A 25,353-nucleotide genomic window follows, 5' to 3' on the forward strand; every position below is an offset into this window, starting at 1 on the left:
TGTATTTTATCTTTTTAAATGTTTAGATAAGACAGGTTGTTTGAGCAGATAAAGCGTGATTTGTGTGTGATGCATCGTTGATACTGATTTTATTGGGTTTTTATTTGTTTTTTTAAATCTGGAATCTCAAAACTCGAAGCATGATTCTGTTATAGTGAGATTATCCAACGTGTGGCATCAATACTACAAGGTCCCTGAAATAATTTTTGAAAGGCAAATTTGAGTGAGTTTTGTGTGTTAAGGGGAGACCCATACAAAACAATACTAAAAAACAAACAAAAAAAAATTTCTATTTTTTCCATCACGTTTTTAATATCAGACACTAAGATATTTAATTGGAACAGAAAAGTGTACTGTTTTCTCTTGTAAGATGTATCGAGTCCACGGATTCATCCTTTACTTGTGGGATATTCTCCTTCCCAACAGGAAGTGGCAAAGAGAGCACACAGCAGAGCTGTCCATATAGCTCCCCCTCCAGCTCCACCCCCCAGTCATTCTCTTTGCCGGCTCTAAGCAATCGGAAGGGTAAAGTGAATGTGGTAAAAAAAATGTAGTTTTTATTTTCTACAAGCAAGATTTTGTTATTTTAAATGGTACCGGTGTGTACTATTTACTCTCTAGCAGAAAGGAGACGAAGATTTCTGCAGGGAGGAAGATGATTTTAGCATGTTGTAACTAAAATCCACTGCTGTTCCCACAAAGGACTGAGGAGTGCAAGAAAACTTCAGTTGGGGGGAACGGTTTGCAGGTTAGGCTGCAATAAGGTATGTTCAGTCTTTTTTTTTCTAGACAAGACTGTGATAATGCTAGAGAAGACTGATAATATCCCCATGAGGGAAGGGTAAGCTGTATTCAGAGACTAAGTTTGGAATTTCAAGCTTACATAACAGGGCTAGTTTATGCTGGTTGACGCTACTTTCAAGGCAAGCGGTTTTTATTGAAAATATCGTTTTTTTGAGACACTTTGAAGGTTCCTTTGGGTTTCTTTCAGGGGTTGTTACCCACATGGCTAATATTAAAACATTTTGGAGTGTTTCTTTAGGCCTCACAAGCACCGTAGTGAGGTGGGAGGGGCCTAATTTCGAGCCTCAGATGCGCAGTTATATTTGACTAGAAGTTCAGGCTGTTTGACATGTAGGGTCCTGCTGCAGTTTGAGGGCCTATAAGAAGCTTTTTCCCCACCAATCTGGTTCCTAAGTGCAGGTAGGGCCACAGCAGAGCTGTGGCAAGGTGCTGAACGTTTTTTAACCGTTTTTTTGGCTTACTGTCGATCCGGTTTGGGCATTAAGGGGTTAATCGTTTTTATTGCTAGTGGTGCAATCTTACTAATGCTTTAGGTACATACTGTAAAAATTTCGAACAGTTTGCTGCATTTTTTCACTGTTTTGCAAAATTGTGTGCCTTTTTTATCTCTTAAAGGCACAGTAACGTTTTTTTTCAAAGTGTGTTTTTACTTGATTAAAGTAATTTCCAAGCCTGCTTGTTTTACTACTAGTCTGTTTAACATGTCTGACACCAAGGAAAATCCTTGTTCAATGTGTTTAGAAGCCATGGTGGAACCTTCTCTCAGAATGTGTCCCACTTGTACTGATATGTCTATACACTTTAAAGAACATATTGTTACACTTAAAAATGTGGCCCAAGATGATTCTCAGACAGAAGGTAACGAGGTTAGCCCGTCAACCTCTCCCCAAGTGTCACAACCAGTTACGCCCGCTCAGACGCCTAGAACCTCTAGTGCGTCTAACTCTTTTACCTTGCAAGACTTGGCGGCAGTTATGAATAATACCCTCTCAGAGTTCTTATCTAAACTGCCCGTGTTACCTGCAAAGTGTGATAGCTCTGTTTTAAGAACAGATAATGAGTATTCTGACGCTTTAGTAGCCGTATCCGATATACCCTCACAACGCTCTGAAGTTGGGGTGAGGGATGTGCTGTCTGAGGTAGAAATTAACGATTCAGGAAAGGTTTCTCCTCAGACAGATTCAGATATATTGGCTTTTAAATTTAAACTAGAACACCTCCGCTGTTTGCTCAGGGAGGTATTAGTTACTCTGGATGACTGCGACCCTATGGTGGTTCCAGAGAAATTGTGTAAAATGGACAAGTACCTGAATGTTCCTGTTTACACTGATGTGTTCCCGGTCCCTAAGAGGATTGCGGATATCGTTACAAGGCGGTGGGATAGACCAGGTATTCCCTTCGTTCCCCCTCCTGTTTTTAAGAAAATGTCCCCCATATCTGACCCCAAGCGGGACTCGTGGCAGACGGTCCCTAAGGTGGAGGGGGCTATTTCTTCACTTGCTAAACACACAACCATACCAATTGAAGACAGTTGTGCTTTCAAAGGCCCTATGGATAAAAAATTAGAGGGTTTACTTAAGAAAATTTTTGTTCAACAAGGTTTTCTTCTCCAACCTATTGCGTGCATTGTTCCTGTAACTACTGCAGCTGCCTTCTGGTTCGAGGCGCTGGAAGATGCGCTCCAGACGGAGACCTCATATGAGGACATTTATGGACAGAAGGAGACAATTTATGGACTTAAGGCTCTTAAGCTGGCTAATTCTTTTATCACAGATGCCGCTTTCCAACTAGCTAAGTTAGCGGCAAAGAATTCAGGTTTCGCCATTTTAGCGCACAGGGCGCTATGGCTAAAGTCCTGGTTGGCCGATGTGTCGTCAAAATCCAAACTCTTGAACATCCCTTTCAAAGGAAAGACCCTCTTCGGGCCTGAATTGAAAGAGATTATTTCAGAAATCACTGGGGGAAAAGGCCATGCTCTCCCTCAGGACAAGTCCTTCAAGATAAAGAACAAACAAAATAATTTTTGTTCCTTTCGGAATTTCAGGAGCGGTCTTGCTTCATTCTCCCCTGCTGCAAAGCAAGAGGGTAACGCTTCCCAACCCAGGTCAGCCTGGAAACCTTACCAGGGCTGGAACAATGGTAAACAGGCCAAGAAGCCTGCAGCTGCCTTCAAGACAGCATGAAGGGGTAGCCCCCGATCCGGGACCGGATCTAGTAGGGGGCAGACTCTCTCTCTTCGCTCAGGCCTGGGCAAGAGATGTACTCGATCCCTGGGCCTTAGAGATTGTATCCCAGGGATATCTTCTAGAATTCAAGGACTCCCCTCCAAGGGGAAGGCTCCACATTTCTCGACTGTCTACAGACATGACAAAGAAAGAGGCGTTCTTACGCTTTGTAGAAGACCTACATACAATAGGAGGGATCCACCCAGTTCCAATTGCGGAACAAGGGCTGGGTTTTTACTCAAATCTGTTTGTGGTTCCCATGAAAGAAGGAACTTTCAGACCAATCCTGGATCTCAAAATTCTAAACAATTTCCTCAGAGTCCCATCATTCAAGATGGAGACCATTCGGACAATCTTACCAATGATCCAGGAGGGTCAATATATGACCACCGTGGATTTAAAGGATGCGTATCTGCACATTCCTATCCACAAAGATCATCACCAGTTTCTCAGGTTCGCCTTTCTGGACAAGCATTATCAGTTTGTGGCTCTTCCTTTCGGGTTGACCACTGCTCCAAGAATTTTCACAAAGGTGCTAGGGTCCCTCCTGGCGGTTCTAAGACCGCGGGGCATAGCAGTGGCGCCTTATCTAGACGACATCTTAATTCAGGCATCGACTTTCCAAAGAGCCAAGTCTCACACGGAAATTGTATTGGCCTTTCTGAGGTCTCACGGGTGGAAGGTGAACATCAAAAAGAGTTCTCTCTCCCCCCTCACAAGAGTTTCCTTCCTAGGAACTCTGATAGACTTGGTAGAAATGAAAATATTTCTGACGGAGGTCAGAAAGTTAAAACTCTTAACCTCTTGCCGAGCCCTTCATTCCATTCCTCGGCCATCTGTAGCTCAGTGCATGGAGACAATCGGATTAATGGTAGCGGCAATGGACATAGTCCCTTTTGCACGGATACACCTCAGACCACTGCAACTATGCATGCTCAAACAGTGGAATGGGGATTATGCAGATTTGTCTCCTCAAATACAGCTGGACCAGGGGACCAGAGATTCTCTTCTCTGGTGGTTGTCTCAGGATCACATGTCTCAGGGAATGTGTTTCCGCAGACCAGAGTGGATCATCGTAACGACCGACGCCAGTCTGTTGGGCTGGGGTGCAGTCTGGGACTCCCTGAAAGCTCAGGGCTTTTGGTCTCGGGAAGAAGCTCTTTTCCCGATAAACATTCTGGAACTGAGGGCGATATTCAACTCGCTCCAGGCATGGCCTCAGCTAGCCGCGGCCAATTTCATCAGATTTCAGTCGGACAACATCACGACTGTAGCTTACGTCAATCATCAAGGGGGAACAAGGAGTTCCCTAGCAATGACGGAAGTAACCAAAATAATCAGGTGGGCGGAGGATCACTCCTGCCATCTTTCAGCAATTCACATCCCAGGAGTAGACAACTGGGAGGCGGATTTTCTAAGTCGTCAGACTTTTCACCCGGGGAGTGGGAACTCCACCCGGAGGTATTTGCCCAGCTGACTCAGCTATGGGGCACTCCAGAATTGGATCTGATGGCATCCCATCAGTACACCAAACTTCCTCTTTACGGGTCCATGTCCCGGGATCCCCAGGCGGTGCTGATAGATGCTCTAGCAGCGCCTTGGCCCTTCAATCTGGCCTATGTTTTTCCACCGTTTCCTCTCCTCCCTCGTCTGGTTGCCAGAATCAAGCAGGAGAGGGCTTTGGTGATTCTGATAGCACCTGCGTGGCCACGCAGGACCTGGTATGCAGACCTAGTGGACATGTCATCTGTCCCACCATGGACACTACCAATGAGGCAGGACCTTCTAATACAAGGTCCTTTCAAGCATCCAAATCTAATTTCTCTGCGTCTAACTGCTTGGAGATTGAACGCCTAATTCTATCAAAGCATGGTTTCTCTGAGTCGGTTATTGATACCCTGATTCAGGCTAGAAAGCCTTTCACCAGGAAAATCTACCATAAGATTTGGCGAAAATATATTTTTTGGTGTGAATTCATGGGTTGCTCATGGAGTAAGATTAGGATTCCCAGGATAATTTCCTTTCTCTAAGAAGGATTGGAGAAAGGATTATCCGCTAGTTCCTTAAAAGGACAGATATCTGCTTTGTCTATTCTTTTACACAAACGTCTGGCAGAGGTACCAGACGTTCAAGCGTTTAGTCAGGCTTTAGTCAGAATCAAGCCTGTTTATAGACCTGTGGCTCCGCCATGGAGTCTGAATTTAGTTATTTCAGTTCTGCAAGGGATTCCGTTTGAACCTTTACATTCCATAGATATTAAGCTTTTATCTTGGAAAGTTTTGTTTTTGGTAGCTATCTCTTCTGCTCGAAGAGTTTCAGAGTTATCTGCTTTACAGTGTGATTCACCTTACCTGGTTTTCCATGCAGATAAGGTAGTTTTGCGTACCAAACCCGGTTTTCTTCCTAAGGTTGTGTCTAATAAGAATATTAACCATGAAATTGTTGTTCCTTCTCTGTGTCCTAATCCTTCTTCGAAGAAGGAACATCTGTTACACAATCTTGATGTGGTTCGTGCTTTAAAGTTCTATTTACAAGCAACTAAGGATTTCAGACAAACACCTTCATTGTTTGTTATCTATTCTGGTAAGAGGAGAGGTCAGAAGGCGACTGCTACCTCTCTTTCCTTTTGGCTGAAAAGCATCATCCGTTTGGCCTATGAAACTGCTGGCCAGCAGCCTCCCGAAACAATTACTGCTCATTCTACCAGAGCAGTGGCTTCCACATGGGCTTTTAAAAATGAGGCTTCTGTTGAACAGATTTGTAAGGCAGCGACTTGGTCTTAGCTGCATACTTTTTCCAAATTTTACAAATTCGATACTTTTGCTTCTTCAGAGGCTATTTTTTGGAGAAAGGTTTTACAAGCAGTGGTGCCTTCTGTTTAAGGTACCTGTCTTGTTGCCTCCCTTCATCCGTGTCCTAAAGCTTTGGTATTGGTATCCCACAAGTAAAGGATGAATCCGTGGACTCGATACATCTTACAAGAGAAAACAGAATTTATGCTTACCTGATAAATGACTTTCTCTTGTGATGTATCGAGTCCACGGCCCGCCCTGGCTATTAAGTCAGGTAGCTTTTTTGTTTAAACTACAGTCACCCCTGCACCCTATGGTTTCTCCTTTTTCTTCCTAACCTTCGGTCGAATGACTGGGGGGTGGAGCTGGAGGGGGAGCTATATGGACAGCTCTGCTGTGTGCTCTCTTTCCACTTCCTGTTGGGAAGGAGAATATCCCACAAGTAAAGGATGAATCCGTGGACTCGATACATCACAAGAGAAAGTAATTTATCAGGTAAGCATAAATTCTGTTTTTTCTGACATGGTTGATTAATAAAAAAAAGAAAAGAAAAAAAAAATTTTTGGAGCAGACGAGCAAATCAGTCTATTTTCTTGCAACTGGTACTGGACCAGAGGAATGCATTAAAGTGACATAAAACACCAATCATTATTCAGATGAACCTTTTTAAACAACTTTCTAGTTTATTTTCTATGATCTATTTTGCGTCATTCTCTTAGAATCATTTTATTGAAGGTGTTGCAATGCAATAGAGGGAGCTAGCTGAACACTTTAGTAATCTGATGACAAGAGGCATATATGTGCAGTCACCAATCAGCAGCTAGCTCATGAGCATGCCTAGTTATGCTTTTTTGTTTAACAAAGGATACCAAGAAAACAAATCAGATTCAATAATAGAAGTAAATTAGAAAGTTGTTTAAAATTGTATTCTCTATCTGAATCATGAAAGAAGAATTTTGAGTCTCATGCCCCTTTAATGGGATCTATGTATGTGTGTGTGTGTGTGTGTGTGTATGTATGTATTCATACACACAATCTAAAGAGCCAATCACCTCCCTACCTCATTACCTCCTGCCTCACAGCCACCTAAACTAATAAGGGAATGTGAAACATATATTACAATGACCATGGTAAAGCTTTGGTCTTTTGACGTTAAAAATAACCTGGTCTTAAACAGTTAACATTTAATGCCAGGACTGCTTCAGGTAAAAACTAATCCTATATAATAAAAGGCCAAGTGTGTTTGTCCGAAGCTGTCATGCGCAGTAGACAGCACAGCACGAGGACAAACACACCTGGCCTTTGAGAGTCCCTAAGTCTCTGCTCTGCAGTGCGAGCAGAAGTGTGCGTGGCCGAGCGTGAAGGGGGCGTGGCCGTGAAAGGCTGTGCAGTTTGAGAGCTCAAAACAGCTCAAGAGAGGGGGTAGGGAAAAGATAAGAAAGGTGAGAGAGAGATCAAGAGGGGAGAGAGAGATCAAGAGGGGAGATAAAAAGAGCACAAGAGAGGGAGCAAAAGAGAGGGGGGGAGAAAGCAAAAGAGAGTGGCGGGAGAGCAAAAGAAAGGGGGGGAATAGTAAGAGAGGGGGAGGAGAGAGAGGGGGGGAGGAGGAGGGAGAGAGAGAGGGGAGGGGGAGAGAGAGGGGAGGGGGAGAGAGAGAGGGGCGGGGGAGTGAGAGAGGGGCGGGGGAGTGAGAGAGAGGGGGGGGGGAGAGAGCGCAAAAGAGAGGGGGAGAGAGAGAGCGCAAAAGAGAGGGGGAGAGAGAGAGCGCAAAAGAGAGGGGGAGAGAGAGCGCAAAAGAGGGGGGGAGAGAGAGCGCAAAAGAGGGGGGATAGAGAGAGCGCAAAAGAGGGGGGATAGAGAGAGCGCAAAAGAGGGGGGGAGAGCGCAAAAGAGAGGGGGGAGAGAGAGAGCGCAAAAGAGAGGGGGGAGAGAGAGAGCGCAAAAAAGAGGGGGAGAGAGCGCAAAAAAGAGGGGGAGAGAGAGAGAGCAAAAAAGAGGGGGAGAGAGAGTGCAAAAGAGAGGGGGAGAGAGAGAGCGCAACAGAGAGGGGGGAGAGAGAGCGCAAAAGAGAGGGGGGGAGAGAGCGCAAAAGAGGGGGGGAGAGAGAGCAAAAAAGAGGGGGAGAGAGAGAGCGCAAAAAAGAGGGGGAGAGAGAGAGCAAAAGAGAGGGGGAGAGAGAGAGCGCAAAAGAGAGGGGGGGAGAGAGAGAGCGCAAAAGAGAGGGGGGAGAGAGAGCGCAAAAGAGAGGGGGGAGAGAGAAAGCGCAAAAGCGGGGGGGGAGAGAGAGCGCAAAAGAGAGGGGGGGGGAGAGAGAGAGCGCAAAAGAGAGGGGGGAGAGAGAGCGCAAAAGAGGGGGAGAGAGCGCAAAAGAGAGGGGGAGAGAGCGCAAAAGAGAGGGGGAGAGAGAGAGCGCAAAAGAGAGGGGGGGAGAGAGCGCAAAAGAGAGGGGGGAGAGAGAGAGCGCAAAAGAGAGGGGGGAGAGAGAGAGCGCAAAAGAGGGGGGGAGAGAGAGCGCAAAAGAGAGGAGGGGGAGAGAGAGCGCAAAAGAGAGGGGGGGAGAGAGATCTCAAAAGAGAGGGGCAGGGAGAGAGCGCAAGGGGTGGGACCGCTGTACCCTGCAAAAAATGACCCGTGTGAGCGGGCTTTAGGACTAGTAATTTTTAGTTTATTGGTGTCATTTCAGCTTCTTTTAAATTGGAAAATAGTTATCTTGTTTGTATTGCAACATAACTTGACAAGTTGTACTGCTCATCAGAAGGTTTTTTTACATTCCTTGATGTTGCTTTTTTTGTGGAACATAGGTTTTTAAGCTGTTGTCTTTTAGTATGCAGTGCAGATGTTAGCACCTTGTTTCTCTACCTGTGGTAAATATACCACGGGGGTACTTAGAACACTGACAAGGGGTACTCCAACACTTGTCCTTTCATTATGTTTGTCCTGATGCAGCTATGGTAAACATTCAATGTATCACTCAAATCAGTATTTCTTGGTTCTGCCCTCAAGCACCTCTATTAGGCCAGATTGTATTTCCCTGCCTGTGTAGATCAACTGCTCAATCACCTGTACTCAGGTAAGGAAAGCCTTATAATCTAGCTGGTTAGTGACAATTAAGAACCGGAGTTAAGAAATGCTGATCACTGTGACTGTGTCCCAAAGGCATGTGCCAGATATAGGGCCACACATATATATATATATAGCTAGAGAAGGCAATGTTGTGTTGCCATTTTAGTTCTTTTGGGGTTTTCCCTCATCCAAGAACAGTGGATGAGTGTATATTGATAGGGCCTAGGGAAAAGCAGAGATGTGTGAGTCTAGCATATAAATGTTTTAGATTAGAGTGTTGTAAATGTGCTGTGTTGATGGAAGATATGAGTATGTGTTTGTGTGACCATGTGTTCATAAATTAAAACAGCTGTACTTATTTAGCTTCAAGCAATTAAACTTAACTGTGGGTTTAAAAGTGGAACATGCTGGTTTAACTCCTTAAATGTCAAGAGGTAAAATATAAAACTATGATAAATGATTAATTCAGAAATATATATTTCTCCAACATAGGTGTGTCCGGTCCACGGCGTCATCCTTACTTGTGGGATATTCTCTTCCCCAACAGGAAATGGCAAAGAGCCCAGCAAAGCTGGTCACATGATCCCTCCTAGGCTCCGCCTTCCCCAGTCATTCTCTTTGCCGTTGTACAGGCAACATCTCCACGGAGATGGCTTAGAGTTTTTTGGTGTTTAAATGTAGTTTTTATTCTTCAATCAAGAGTTTGTTATTTTAAAATAGTGCTGGTATGTACTATTTACTCTGAAACAGGAAAGAGATGAAGATTTCTGTTTGTAAGAGGAAAATGATTTTAGCAACCGTTACTAAAATCGATGGCTGTTTCCACACAGGACTGTTGAGAGGAATTAACTTCAGTTGGGGGAAACAGTGAGCAGACTTTTGCTGCTTGAGGTATGACACATTTCTAACAAGACTCGGTAATGCTGGAAGCTGTCATTTTCCCTATGGGAACCGGTAAGCCATTTTCTTAGTTTAAGTAAAAGAATAAAGGGCTTCATTAGGGCTTAAAAAACTGGTAGACATTTTTCTGGGCTAAAACGATTACTTTACTAAGTATATTTGGCAGATTATTACTTTTAATAGTTGTTAAATCTTGGGGATTGTTTTAATAAAAACGGCAGGCACTGTATTGGACACCTTTTTCACTGGGGGCCTTTTCTAGTCATAGACAGAGCCTCATTTTCGCGCCTTTAATGCGCAGTTGTTTTTGGAAAGCATGGCATGCAGATGCATGTGTGAGGAGCTAAGAACCACTGAAAAAGCTTATAGAAGGCATCATTTGGTATCGTATTCCCCTCTGGGCTTGGTTGGGTCTCAGCAAAGCAGATACCTGGGACTGTATAGGGGTTAAATGTAAAAACGGCTCCGGTTCCGTTATTTTAAGGGTTAAAGCTTTCAAATTTGGTGTGCAATACTTTTAAGGCTTTAAGTTACTGTGGTGAAATTTGAACAATTCCTTCATACTTTTTCACATATTCAGTAATAAAGTGTGTTCAGTTTAAAATTTAAAGGGACAGTAACGGTTTTATTGTAAAACGTTTTTTGTGCTTTGTTGACAAGTTTAAGCCTGTTTAACATGTCTGAACCATCAGATAACGATGTTCTATATGTATGAAAGCCAATGTGTCTCCCCATTTAAATATATGTGATATATTTGTGTCATAATGTCCAAACAAAGTAGGGATAATAATGCCATAGATATGATATTGCCCAAGATGATTCCTCTAATGAGGGGAGTAAGCATGGTACTGCATCATCCCCTTCTGTGTCTACACCAGTTTTGCCCACACAAGAGGCCCCTAGTACATCTAGTGCGCCAATACTTATTACCATCCAACAATTAATGGCTGTAATGGATAATTCTATTGCATGCATTTTTTTCCAAAATGCCTACTTATCAGAGAAAGCGTGATTGCTCTGTTTTAAACACTGAAGAGCAAGAGGACGCTGATGATATCTGTTCTGACATACCCTCACACCTATCTGAAGGGGCCAGGAGGGAGGTTTTGTCTGAGGGAGAAATTTCAGATTCAGGGAAAATTTCTCAACAAGCAGAACCTGATATTGTAACTTTTAAATTTAAATTTCAACATCTCCACGCACTACTTAAGGAGGTATTATCTACTCTGGATGATTGTGACAATTTGGTCATTCCAGAGAAATTAGGTAAGATGGACAAGTTCCTAGAGGTTCCGGTGCCCCCCGATGTTTTTCCTATACCCAAGCGGGTGGCGGACATAGTAAATAAGGAGTGGGAAAGGCCCGGCATACCCTTTGTCCTCCCCCTATATTTAAGAAATTAGTTCCTATAGTCGACCCCAGAAAGGACTTATAGCATACAGTCCCCAAGGTCGAGGGGGCGGTTTCTACTCTAAACAAACGCACTTCTATTCCTATAGAAGATAGTTGTGCTTTCAAGATCCTATGGATTAAAGGTTAGAGGGTTTGCTTAAAAAGATGTTTGTTCAGCAAGGTTACCTTCTACAACCAATTTCATGCATTGTTCCTGTCACTACAGCTGCGTGTTTCTGGTTCGAAGAACTAGAAAAGTCGCTTAATAAAGAATCTTCGTACGAGGAGGTTTTGGACAGAGTTCAAGCTCTTAAATTGGCTAACTCTTTTTTATTTTAGATGCCGCTTTGCAATTAGCTAGATTAGCGGCGAATAATTCAGGGTTTGCTATCGTGGCGCGCAGAGCGCTTTTGCTTAACATCCCTTTCAAGGGTAAAACACTGTTTGGCCCTGACTTGAAAGAGATTATTTCAGGCATCACTGGGGGAAAGGGCCACGCCCTTCCTCTGGATAGGTCTTTTAAGGCTAAAAAGAAGCCAAATTTTTGTCCCTTTCGCAGAAACGGACCAGCCTCAAATTCTACACCCTCTAAGCAAGAGGGTAATACTTCTCAAACCAAGCCAGCCTGGAGGCCGATGCAAGGCTGGAACAAGGGTAAGCAGGCCAAGTCACCTGCCACTGCTACCAAAACAGCATGAAGTGTTGGCCCCCGATCTGGGAAGGATCTGGTGGGGGGCAGACTTTCTCTCTTTGCTCAGGCTGGGGCAAGAGATGTTCAGGATCCTTGGGCGCTAGAAATAGTTTCTCAAGGTTATCTCCTGGAATTCAGGGAACTACTCCCAAGGGGAAGGTTCCACGGGTCTCAATTATCTTCGAACAGGCATTCTTACACTGTTTAGAAGACCTGTTAAGCATGGGAGTGATTCTTCCTGTTCCATTAGGAGAACAAGGGATGGGTTTTTACTCCAACCTGTTCATAATTCCCAAAAAAGAGGGAACATTCAGACCTATTTTAGATCTCAAGATTCTAAACAAGTTTCTAAGGGTTTCATCATTCAAAATGGAAACCATTCGAACGATCCTTCCTACCATCCAGGAAGGTCAATTCATGACCACGGTGGACTTAAAGGATGCGTACCTACGTATTCCTATCCACAAGGAACATTTTCGGTTCCTAAGGTTCGCCTTTCTGGACAAGCATTACCTGTGGCACTTCCATTCGGATTAGCCACTGCTCCAAGGATTTTCACAAGGGTACTAGGGTCCCTTCTAGCGGTGCTAAGACCAAGGGGCATTGCAGTAGTACCTTACTTGGACGACATCCTGGTTCAAGTGTCGTCTCTGTCAAAAGCAAGGGCTCATACGGATATTGTCCTAGCCTTTCTCAGATCTCACAGGTGGAAAGTGAACATAGAAAAAAGTTCTCTGTCCCCGTCAACAAGAGTTCCCTTCTTGGGAACAATAATAGTTTCCTTAGAAATGAAGGTTTTTCTGACAGAGGCCAGAAAATCAAAACTTCTAAGCTCTTGTCAGGTACTTCATTCTGTTCTTCTTCCTTCCATAGCGCAGTCCATGGAAGTAATAGGGTTGATGGTTGCGGCAATGGACATAGTTCCTTTTGCACGAATTCATCTAAGACCATTGCACCTGGGCATGCTCAGACTGTGGAATGGGGATTATACAGACTTGTCTCCGACGATACAAGTAGATCAAATAACCAGAGATTCACTCCGTTGGTGGCTGACCCTGGACAACCTGTCACAGGGAATGAGCTTCCGCAGACCAGAATAGGTCATTGTCACGACCGACGCCAGTCTGGTGGGCTGGGGCACGGTCTGGGAACCCCTGAAAACTCAGGGTCTATGGTTTCGGGAAGACTCTCTTCTCCCGATAAACATAATGGAACTGAGAGCGATATTCAATGCTCTCAAGGCTTGGCCTCGACTAGCAAAGGCCAAATTCATAAGGTTTCAATCAGTCATCATGACGACTGTTACATATATCAACCATCAGGGGGGTAACAAGGAGTTCCCTGGCGATGGAGGAGCATCCGGGGGAGTGGGAACTCCATCTGGAAATCTTTGCCCAAATAACTCAATTATGGGGCATTCCAGACTTGGTTCTGATGGCCTCTCGTCAGAACTTCATGGTCCCTTGTTACGGGTCCAAATCCAGGGATCCCAAGGCGACTCTATTGGATACAATAGTAGCACCTTGGATCTTCAACCTAGCTTATGTATTCCCACCGTTTCCTCTCATTCCCAGGCTGGTAGCCAGGATCAATCTGGAGAGGGCTTCGGTGACCTTGATAGTTCCTGTGTGGCCACGCAGGACTTGGTATGCAGACCTGGTGAATGTGTCATCGGCTCCACCATGGAAGCTACCTTTGAGACAGGACCTTCTTATTCAGGGTCCATTCGAACATCCGAATCTGGTTTTCCTCCAACTGACTGCTTGGAGTTTGAACGCTTGATTTTATCAAAGCGTGGGTCTTCAGATTCTGTAATAGATATTCTTATTCAGGCTAGAAAGCCTGTAACTAGAAAAATTTACCATAATATATGGAAAAAATATATCTGTTGGTGTGAATCTAAAGGATTCCCATGGAACAAGATAAAAATTCCTAAGATTCTTTCCTTTCTACAAGAAGGTTTGGACAAAGGATTTTCTGCGAGTTCTCTGAAGGGACAGATCTCTGTTTTATCTGTTTTACTTCACAAAAGGCTGGCAGCTGTGCCAGACGTTTAAGCGTTTGTTCAGGCTCTGGTTAGAATCAAGCCTGTTTACAGACCTTTGACTCTTCCCTGGAGTCTTAATCTAGTTCTTTCAGTTCTTCAAGGGGTTCCGTTTGAACCCTTACATTCCATAGATATTAAGTTATTATCTTGGAAAGTTTTGTTTTAGGTTGCAATTTCTTCTGCTAGAAGAGTTTCTGAGTTATCTGCTCTGCAGTGTTCTCCGCCCTATCTGGTCCATGCAGATAAGGTGGTTTTTACGTACTGAGCCTGGTTTTCTTCCGAAGGTTGTTTCCAACAAAAATATTAACCAGGAGATAGTTGTACCTTCTTTGTGTCCGAATCCAGTTTCATAGAAGGAACGTTTGTTACACAATTTGGACGTTGTCCGTGATCTAAAATTCTATTTAGATGCTACAAAGGATTTCAGACAAACATCTTCCTTGTTTGTTGTTTATTCTGGTAAAAGGAGAAGTCAAAAAGCAACTTCTACCTCTCTATCTTTTTGGCTTAAAAGCATCATCAGATTGGCTTATGAGACTGCCGGACGGCAGCCTCCTGAAAGAATCACAGCTCATTCCACTAGGGCCGTGGCTTCCACATGGGCCTTTAAGAACGAGGCTTCTGTTGATCAGATATGTAAGGCAGCGACTTGGTCTTCACTGCACACTTTTACCAAATTTTACAAATTTGATACTTTTGCTTCTTCTGAGGCTATTTTTGGGAGAAAGGTTTTGCAAACCGTGGTGCCTTCCATCTAGGTGACCTGATTTGCTCCCTCCCATCATCCGTGTCCTAAAGCTTTGGTATTGGTTCCCACAAGTAAGGATGACGCCGTGGACCGGACACACCTATGTTGGAGAAAACAGAATTTATGTTTACCTGATAAATTACTTTCTCCAACGGTGTGTCCGGTCCACGGCCCGCCCTGGTTTTTTAATCAGGTCTGATGATTTATTTTCTTTAACTACAGTCACCACGGTATCATATGATTTCTCCTATGCAAATATTCCTCCTTTACGTCGGTCGAATGACTGGGGAAGGCGGAGCCTAGGAGGGATCATGTGACCAGCTTTGCTGGGCTCTTTGCCATTTCCTGTTGGGGAAGAGAATATCCCACAAGTAAGGATGACGCCGTGGACCGGACACACCGTTGGAGAAAGTAATTTATCAGGTAAACATAAATTCTGTTTTTAGAAGTGCAGTGTCACCTAGACGGTAGTATGATGTGTTATGGCATAGTTATAGTCATGTTGTTGGTGTTTCTGATATTCATTTCAAATCTTTAGGATTTATTAGGCATATGTTGAAGCTGTAGCAGCATGTCATGCTGGTGTCAGAAAACGTTACCCTAGTGCTGTGCATACGCTATTTTAACGTCGCCGCATTCCAAATCTCTATCATAAATATCTTTGAAATGCTGTGACCTGAGACAGCACTTGCAGAGTTGTAGGGTAGCTTTTTCTGATGCTGGAGAAATTCCTCAAGCTATGCCTCTGTGAATGTTTGCTTATCCGTATGCACAGTGACAAAGAGCTTTTTTTTTTACGGATATTTTTATTTGGTACACAATGACTGCCCATGTGAAGGGAGCAACTCAGTTGAAAGCAATATGTGAGTGTGTTGTACAGACACTTGTCATTGACATCAGCATCAGTTCGAACCTAAAAGTTTATTGTAGTTTTTATTTATTAATGTCTTTACTACTTATATGTAAACACTGTATAGCTGTATATGATAATTACTTTGTGTGGGCATGTGCATGCTGGGGCCTGTACAAGCAAGCACCAGTGTGCATTCTTAATGAAGGGTATACGATCACACGTGTATTTTGGGTGAGGAGTTTCTCCACCTTCAAAAAAGCTACCCTATAACTCACCCTATAACTCTGCATGCGCTGTCTGAGGTCACAGCATTACAAAGATATATTGGAATACAGTGACATAATATAGCGCATGAATTTCAGTCTAAAGCTGAAAAGAAGAGTACAATTGTAGCACTCACAATGTTTAATGATATAATAGTTTGTATAAAGCAAAGATTGAAAATAAAATAAAACTTAACTTTTATTTGAATATGGTTAAAACAATAAGGGTAGAGAGGTATATTAAAAATACTATTGCCAACTCCAATGGTTAGATGATTATTATTAGACTAAAGAGGTGAATCTTATGGCATGGGTAATATCTAAGTTGGTGATGATATCTTGGTTATCCGGTCCTTGATCCCTATAGTAAAAGGGACCTATAACAAATAATCATCAAATTGTGTCCTATGAGAGAGATTCCTGTGACACCTTAGTTAACAACGTAGACCCTGTTAGGAACATGTAGGTACTGGTAAATTAGAAAAGCTCTGGTAGAGAGAAAAATACCGATATTGATACAAAGTCTTGGCTCACCAGTAATACTGGTGACCTATAACATTTAATTACCGGGATGACTCCTATGTATGACATAGAGTGCCAAGTAAAAATATAAAGTCTGGGATCACCAGTGATACTGGTTACCTATACCTTTTAGTTACAGGAATAGATCCTATATATGACACAAAGCCAATGTAAATACAAAGTCTAGGCTCACCAGTTATACTGGTGACCTATCCCTTTAAATTTCCTGAATGAACCCTATAGAGGGAAAAAGAGTTCTAAACCTATGGGAATATTGGTGACCTCTACCTATAGTAACCTAGTAGTTAATACTAGTATCCTATACCTTTTTAATTACCAAGATAAATCCTAAAAACGACAAGATGCCAATATAAATACAAAGTCTCTGCTCACCAGTAATACTAGTGACCTATACCTTTTAGTTACCGGAATAACGATGTATGTGATAAAGTAGGTATATTTGTATTATAATGCTCATATCAAGAGTGGAAATATCAGGAGCATATATCTTTTAATGCCACATAGTAACGGTATCTTGGAATGTTGTGTGATATACTGTCATATAGGTTATCCGTGCCTAGATACAGGTGATATTGTTTATATCTTAGATATCAATGCTCTATATAGCTTACTATAGTGGCTCTCAAATTGTTATTAAATGCCAGATCCTGGCTCTGACACAGTATTATACTCTCTGGAAAAACCAGAGACCTATACCTTTTAGTTACCGTTTAATTACCGAAATAAGCCATATAAAGTGAAGACGAATACCAGTTATATTGTACTAATAGATACCAATGGACGCCACAGTGACGCGTTTTTGCCGTTGTGGCTTTTTCAAAATGCCACAACCACGAAACGCGTCAGTGGCGTCCCCACCCCCTTTCCCTTCTTTTAAATAAACAATGCCTACTCCTTAAAGGGACACTGAACACAATTTTTTTCTTTTGTGATTCAGATAGAGCATGACATTTTAAGCAACTTTCTAATTTACTCCTATTATCAAATTTTCGTCATTCTTTTGGTATCTTTATTTGAAATGCAAGAATGTAAGTTTAGATGCTGGCCCATTTTTGGTGAACAACCTGGGTTGTCCTTGCTGATTGGTTGATAAATTCATCCACCAATACAAAACTGCTGTCCAGAGTCCTGAACCAAAAAAAACAAACTTAGATGCCTTTTTCAAATAAAGATAACAATAGAACGAAGAAAAATTGATAATAGGAGTAAATTAGAAAGTTGCTTAAAATTGCATGCTCTATCTGAATCACGAAAGAAAAAATTTGGGTTCAATGTCCCTTTAATTATGGGTATTACAAGGTATTGAAGTAATTTTGACTAAGAGGCACCTTTGCCAATACGCTAATTTGACTCCTGAACATATACTTGCCTTTTTCTGGAAGGAGTCTTGTTCTCCGTATCAGTGTTACAATATAACTGGTATTCGTCTTCACTTTATATGGCTTATTTCGGTAATTAAATGGTAACTAAAAGGTATAGGTCTCTGTTATTTCCAGAGAGTATAATACTGTGTCAGAGCCAGGATCTGGCATTTAATAATAATTTGAGAGCCACTATAGTAAGCTATATAGAGCATTGATATCTAAAATATAAACAATATCACCTGTATCTAGGCACGAATAACCTATTTGACAGTATATCACACAACATTCCAAGATACCGTAACTATGTGGTATTTAAAGGTTTAGGCTCCTGATATTTCCGCTCTTGATATGAGCATTATAATCCAAATATACCTACTTTATCAAATACATGGTTATTCTGGTAGCTAAAAGGTATAGGTCACTAGTGTTACTGGTGAGCAGAGACTTTGTATTTATATCGGCATCTTGTTGCTTATAGAATTTATCTTGGTAATTAAAAGGTATAGGATACTAGTATTTGTAGGTTACTTATAGGTAGAGGTCACCAATATTCCCATATAGAACTCTATTTTGCCCGTTATACGAGCATTACAATTTAACTATCCACAATTTTGCTTCTATAGGGTTCATTCTGGTAATTTAAAGGTATAGGTCACCAGTATAACTGGTGAGCCTAGACTTTGTATTTACATTGGCTTTGTGTCATATATAGGATCTATTCCGGTAACTAAAAGGTATAAGTAACCAGTATCACTGGTGAGCCCAGACTTTATATTTTTATTTGGCACTCTGTCATACATAGGAGTCATCCCGGTAATTAAATGGTATAGGTCACCAGTATTACTGGTGAGCCAAGACTTTGTATCAATATCGGTATTTTTCTCTCTACCAGAGCTTTTCTACTTTACCAATACCTACATTTTCCTAACAGGGTCTACGTTGGTAACTAAGGTGTCACAGGAATCTATCTCATAGGACACATTTTGATGATTATTTGTTATAGGTCCCCCTTGCTATAGGGATCAAGGACCGGATAACCAAGATATCATCACCAACTCAGATATTACCCATGCCATTAGATTCACCTCTTTAGTCTTATAATAATCACCTAACCATTGGAGTTGGCAATTGTATTTTTAATATACCTCTCTACCCTTTTTTTATTAACCATATTCAAATAAAAGTTTTTATTTTATTTTCAATCTTTGCTTTATACAAACTAATATCATCAAACGTTGCGAGTGCTATATTTCTCTTGTAAGATGTATTGAGTCCACGGATTCATCCTTACTTGTGGGATATTCTCCTTCCCTACAGGAAGTGGCAGAGAGAGCACCCACAGGAGAGCGGTCTATATAGCTCCACCCCCCAGTCATTCTCTCTGCCTGCTTAACTGCTACGAAGGGCAAAGAGCTATGTGGTGACTAAGATGTTAGATTTTTACTTCTCAAGCAAAAGTTTATTATTTTAAATGGTATCGGTGTGTACTATTTACTCTCTGGCAGAAAAGGGATGAAGATTTCTGCAAGGAGGATGATTATCTTAGCACTTTGTAACTAAGATCCACTGCTGTTCTCACAAGGCCTGAAGAGTATTGGAAAACTTCAGTTGGGAGAACAGTTTGCAGACTAAGCTGCATATGAGGTATGTTCAGTCTATATTTTTCTAGACAGACTGTGTTAAATCTAGAAAAGGCTGACAATATCCCCATGAGGGAAGGGTAAGCTGTATTCAGATACTTTAATAGGAATTTCAGCTTGCTTGAAGGGCTCATTAGTTACTGGTGACACTGTTAGGAAAAAACGTTTTGTTTTTTGATGCATTTATAACGTTTTTTGAAGGGACTAAAGGGGTCATTGTGGCTTGGTTTTGAGTTTGTAACTCACATGGTTAATTTAGAGACACTCTAGTGTTTGTCTGTTAGGCCTCAAAACATTGAGTGAGGTGGGAGGGGCCTATTTTTGCGCCTCAGTTGCTCAGTTTCCTTTCCTCTGAGACATATCACTGCTTCTCCTGTCGTTTCTGCTGTGTTTGAGGGTTGTTAAAGAAGTTTTTTCCCCCACAAATCGTTCTGAAGGGCAGGTAGGAGCCACAGCAAAGCTGTGGCATGGTGCTGAAAGTCTTTTTTACTGGGTTTAACGTTTTTTTCAATCAGTTTTTGCCATTAAAGGGTTAATTGTTTATTTGCAAAGCTGTGCAAAGTTACTAAGCCTTTATAATGCTACTGTAAAAATTTCGTTAAGTTTACTGCTTTTTTACACTGTTTTGCAGAACTGGTACAGCTTTTTTTCTCTTAAAGGCACAGTACCGTTTTATTTCTAAGTGTTTTTTACTTTGATTACAGTGTTTTCCAAGCTTGCTTGTTACATTACTAGCCTGTTTAACATGTCTGACACCAAGGAAAATCCTTGTTTAATATGTTTGGAAGCCATTGTGGAACCCCCTCTTAGAATGTGTCCCAATTGTACTGATATGTCTATAAACTATAAAGAACATATATTAGCACTTAAAAATAGAGCAATAGATGATTCTCAGTCAGAAGTAAATGAGGGTTCGCCATCTAGCTCTCCCCAAGTGTCACAACCAGTAACGCCCGCACAAGTGACGCCAAGTACCTCTAGTTCGTCAAATTATTTTACTTTACAAGACATGGCCACAGTTATGAATACAACCCTCACAGAGGTTTTATCTAAACTGCCTGGTTTACAAGGAAAGCGGGACAGCTCTGGGTTTAGAAAATATGCTGAGCCGTCTGACGCTTTAGTAGCAGTATCTGATCTGCCCTCACAATGCTCTGAAGTAGGGGTGAGGGATTTGCTATCTGAGGGAGAAATTTCTGATTCAGGAAAGACGCTTCCTCAGACAGATTCTGATATGACGGCCTTTAAATTTAAGCTTGAACACCTCCGCTTATTGCTCAGGGAGGTATTAGCGACTCTAGATGATTGTAACCCTATAGTGGTTCCAGAGAAATTGTGTAAAATGGATAAATACTTAAAGGTTCCTGTTTACACTGATTTTTTTTCCAGTTCCTAAAAGGATTGTGAATATTATTACTAAGGAGTGGGATAGACCAGGTATTCCGTTCTCTCCCCCTCTTGTTTTTAAGAAAATGTTTCCTATATCTGACACCATGCGGGACATGTGACAGACAGTCCCTAAGGTGGAGGGAGCTATATCTACTCTGTCTAAACATACAACTATACCTATCGAAGACAGTTGTGCTTTCAAAGATCCTATGGATAAAAAATTAGAGGGTCTCCTGAAAGAATTAAAAATGAGGCTTCTGTTGAACAGATTTGTAATGCGGCGACTTGTCTTCGCTTCATACTTTTTCCAAATTTTCCAAATTTGATACTTTTGCTTCTTCGGAGGCTATTTTTGGGAGAAAGGTTCTGCAAGCAGTGGTGCCTTCTGTTTAAGGTCCCTGTCTTGTCCCTCCCTTCATCCGTGTCCTAAAGCTTTGGTATTGGTATCCCACAAGTAAGGATGAATCCGTGGACTCGATACATCTTACAAGAGAAAACATAATTTATGCTTACCTGTTAAATTTATTTCTCTTGTGATGTATCGAGTCCACGGCCCACCCTGTTTATTACGACAGGCATATATATTTTTATTTTTTTAAACTTTCAGTCACCACTGCACCCTATGGTTTCTCCTTTTTCTTCCTAGCCTTTGGTCGAATGACTGGGGGGGGGGGGGGGGGCTATATAGACAGCTCTGCTGTGGGTGCTCTCTCTGCCACTTCCTGTAGGAAAGGAGAATATCCCACAAGTAAGGATGAATCCGTGGACTTGATACATCACAAGAGAAATAAATTTATCAGGTAAGCATAAATTATGTTTTTTACTCTTCTTTTTAGCTCTAGACTGAAATTTATGTAAATTACTTGTAAGTACAAGCACCGACCCCTTCAATATTTACCACCTAGTAATTATATATATATATGGGAACGTTTATTTACTATAATAAGTAGTGCCATTGGTACCCCCGCCACAATAATATAGCGCATGCACAGTGCTAGGGTAGCTTATGATATCAGTGGTCAATTTCATATGAAATTACAGCAGGAAAAAATGAAAGGTATAGAGCATACAGTACAGTATATGAATAGGACAGGAAATATACTGTAGATGGTTATTGCAGAATTATTGTAAACGAGGGACTTTGAAAGTATTATGGATAATGACTTAGTTGTAACAGAGTTACAGTTAGAACAGCAGCTTTTAAAAATGATTCTAGTTTTTTAAAGCATTTAGAAGACACTACTCATTTATTGTATAGTAACAGAAATCATAATTTACTATATATAGCCCTCCACAAATGTTTTAATAATTAACTGCAACTTGATATTTTTTAAACAGTTTTTACCACCTTGTTTATAGTTGTTTTTCAATACAAGAAATAATGTTGTTTGCAAGAGTATTGCAAAAAAATGTATCTAAAATATGACTGATTTCTTTCTTGTGTTTAAATGGAATCATTTCTTATATAAACCTTATACTTTTGTTTAAACTCGTTCTACTGGGGAAAAACAATCCAAACGGATTAGAACTCATGTTCAATAAGTACTATGTACTCGTTTTTATTTTTTACATTTGCTAAAGATCACTGCTGATTAAAGCGGAAAGACACACTGCTACTGAAGTGAAAGTTAGAATGGGGAGAGGGGGTATTTTTGAGCACTTTTTATTCAGGGGGGCAACTCCTGGAATTTATAACGCATTCATAGTCTTTTAAATGATTTTGGTACATGGCACAAAAAGTTGTATAGGATACAGCAGCTTTCAAATATTAAAACTATTAAACTACTGTATTTAATCATTGCCTATTATGGCAAATTGACCTGGGATTTAAGTTAGTAAGTAATATGTCAAATGTTCTCAAGAGCCATAACAAACTCAATAAGGAGTCGCCACTCAACATTTAGTCAAATATGGCCCCCTGCAGAAAAATAACATGTTCTTGCTATTATTGTTGATGCCATTTAAAAAGCAGGCATGTTTAATTTCTTGTTGTCTAATATATTAGTTTTATAGATATATAAAAGTATTTTTTGTCTACATTATAAAAGCAGCTTTATCCTGTTCATTAGCCCGAAAGATCTGTTGTATTTTATAAAATGTCTACACACTGATGTATGCACTCAAAATATTTGTCTTTGTCCATCTCCAATAAACTACATATATATTTAGAAAATTACATTTATTCTACATTTTAACACCAGGTATTTGAAAACCTATTTATTTTCTCATAATAGAAACCAGTTTTGAAAATGCCTCTAGGTTGATGGACATAAACATGTACACATCCAACTACAAAATGTCTTCTCCTGTCTCATTCTTTTTCTTTGTCGCACCTATATAGGTTGTTGAATGTATGCTCTTCTAGTGTGTATTTTATTAATTTGATTGGATATGTGGTAGATAGAGCATGAGCATATCCTTTCTTGCTTTGGAGCCATAAAGGTCCTGGGGTATTAGAGGAATGTGCTAAACATGCATTGGTCGCAAACCAGGAAGTGGAAGTGTCAAGTCATCGTGTTACTGCTGAACTTGGACAGAGGTTTTACTCCATCTAACTTTCCATTGCTTAAAGGACTTCTGATTTATTGACTTGGAGATGCCTGGTTTAAGCTATACAGTCTTTTGGTGTGAACTTAAAGGGACACTGAACCCAAAATTTTTCTTTCGTGATTCAGATAGATCGTGCAATTTTAAGCAACTTTCTAATCTACTCCTATTATCAATTTTTCTTTGTTCTCTTGTTATCTTGATTTGAAAAAGAAGGCATCTAAGCTTTTTTTTGTTTAGACCTCTGGACAGCACTTTTTTTTATTGGTGGATGAATTTATCCACCAATCAGCAATGACAACCAAGGTTGTTCACCAAAAATGGGCCGGCATCTAAACTTACATTCTTGCATTTCAAATAAACATACCAAGAGAATGAAGAAAAATTGATAATAGGAGTAAATTAGAAAGTTACTTAAAATGTTATGCTGTATCTGAATCACGAAAGAAAACATTTGGGTTCAGTGTCCCTTTAAAAATACTAAGCTAGTGCATAGTGCCTATATGAACAAGGATGTGGGGTATTTACATACCTGACCATATGAGCGTGGTCTTTAGCTAATGGGTCTAGTGTTCTAGCACATGTATCGCTGTCTATTTAGAACCTGCGCAACATCCTATTTAGTGATTATTTTTTTTATATCACACTGATAATTCTTGGGCAAAGTAAGCTAAATAATATCCATGACTATTAAGACTTCCATTAGGAATGACCTACTTCATAAGATCTTTTATGCTAAATATTGCTATAATTTTGATCTTATTAATAACCTTCCTGCCTCCTTTTGGGCAAGAAGAGGAACCAAAGGAGGGTAATAAAAAATCTAGAGCAGTGTTTTCACAATAATTGCATTAACAAATTTTCTGGCACCCTCCCTCTTGGAATCCATGCTATAAGGAAATATCCACTGTCAAATGAGATTGGGGTAGTCATTGCTTGTGGATATGAATGTTACCTTCACAAATCATGCTGGTAACATTGTGCACTGAAGAATATAAAGCCTACTTAAAATATTTCTGTATGGAAGAGCAGCAACAGTCTTTCTAACGGTGGTGAGAGTCCATGAAATTCCTTACTGTTTGGAATTCATCACCTGGCCACCAGTAGGAGGTAAAAACACCCTACAGTACAAGCTTTAATATCCCTCCTACTTAATGTTCACTCCCAGGTCCAATGTTCATGAAAGAGGTTTCTTCTGTCTCAGAGTACAGAAGCACTTTGGCTTTCCTTAAAGGGAAATGAAACCCAAATTTTTTTTTATTTCATGATTCAGATAGATAATACAATTTCTGTTATGAATTTTGCTTTGTTCTTATTTTGTTCTTTGTTGACGAGATGTTTAGATAGGTAGTGTGCACATGCCTGAAGCACTTCATGACAGGAAATATTGCTGCCATCTAGTGCTCTTGCTAATGTATATATAGTGCTTCAGACACGTGCACACCTTTGAATGTACTTTCTTTCATGTAATTAGCAAGAGTCCATGAGCTAGGGACGTATGGGATATACATTCCTACCAGGAGGGGCAAAGTTTCCCAAACCTCAAAATGCCTATAAATACACCCCTCACCACACCCACAATTCAGTTTTACAAACTTTGCCTCCCGTGGAGGTGGTGAAGTAAGTTTGTGCTAGATTCTACGTTGATATGCGCTTCGCAGCAGGCTGGAGCCCGGTTTTCCTCTCAGAGTGCAGTGAATGTCAGAGGGATGTGAAGAGAGTATTGCCTATTTGAATTCAATGGTCTCCTTCTACGGGATCTATTTCATAGGTTCTCTGTTATCGGTCGTAGAGATTCATCTCTTACCTCCCTTTTCAGATCGACGATATACTCTTATATACCATTACCTCTACTGATTCTCGTTTCAGTACTGGTATCTACTATATGTAGATGAGTGTCCTGGGGTAAGTAAGTCTTATTTTTTGTGACACTCTAAGCTATGGTTGGGCATTTTATATATAAAGTTCTAAATATATGTCTTTAAACTTATATTTGCCTTGATTCAGGATGATCAATATTCCTTATTTCAGACGGTCAGTTTCATTATTTGGGATAATGCATATGAATAATCAATTTTTTTCTTACCTTAAA

The sequence above is a fragment of the Bombina bombina genome, chromosome 1 (assembly GCF_027579735.1).
Source record: "Bombina bombina isolate aBomBom1 chromosome 1, aBomBom1.pri, whole genome shotgun sequence".
Taxonomy (NCBI): domain Eukaryota; kingdom Metazoa; phylum Chordata; class Amphibia; order Anura; family Bombinatoridae; genus Bombina; species Bombina bombina.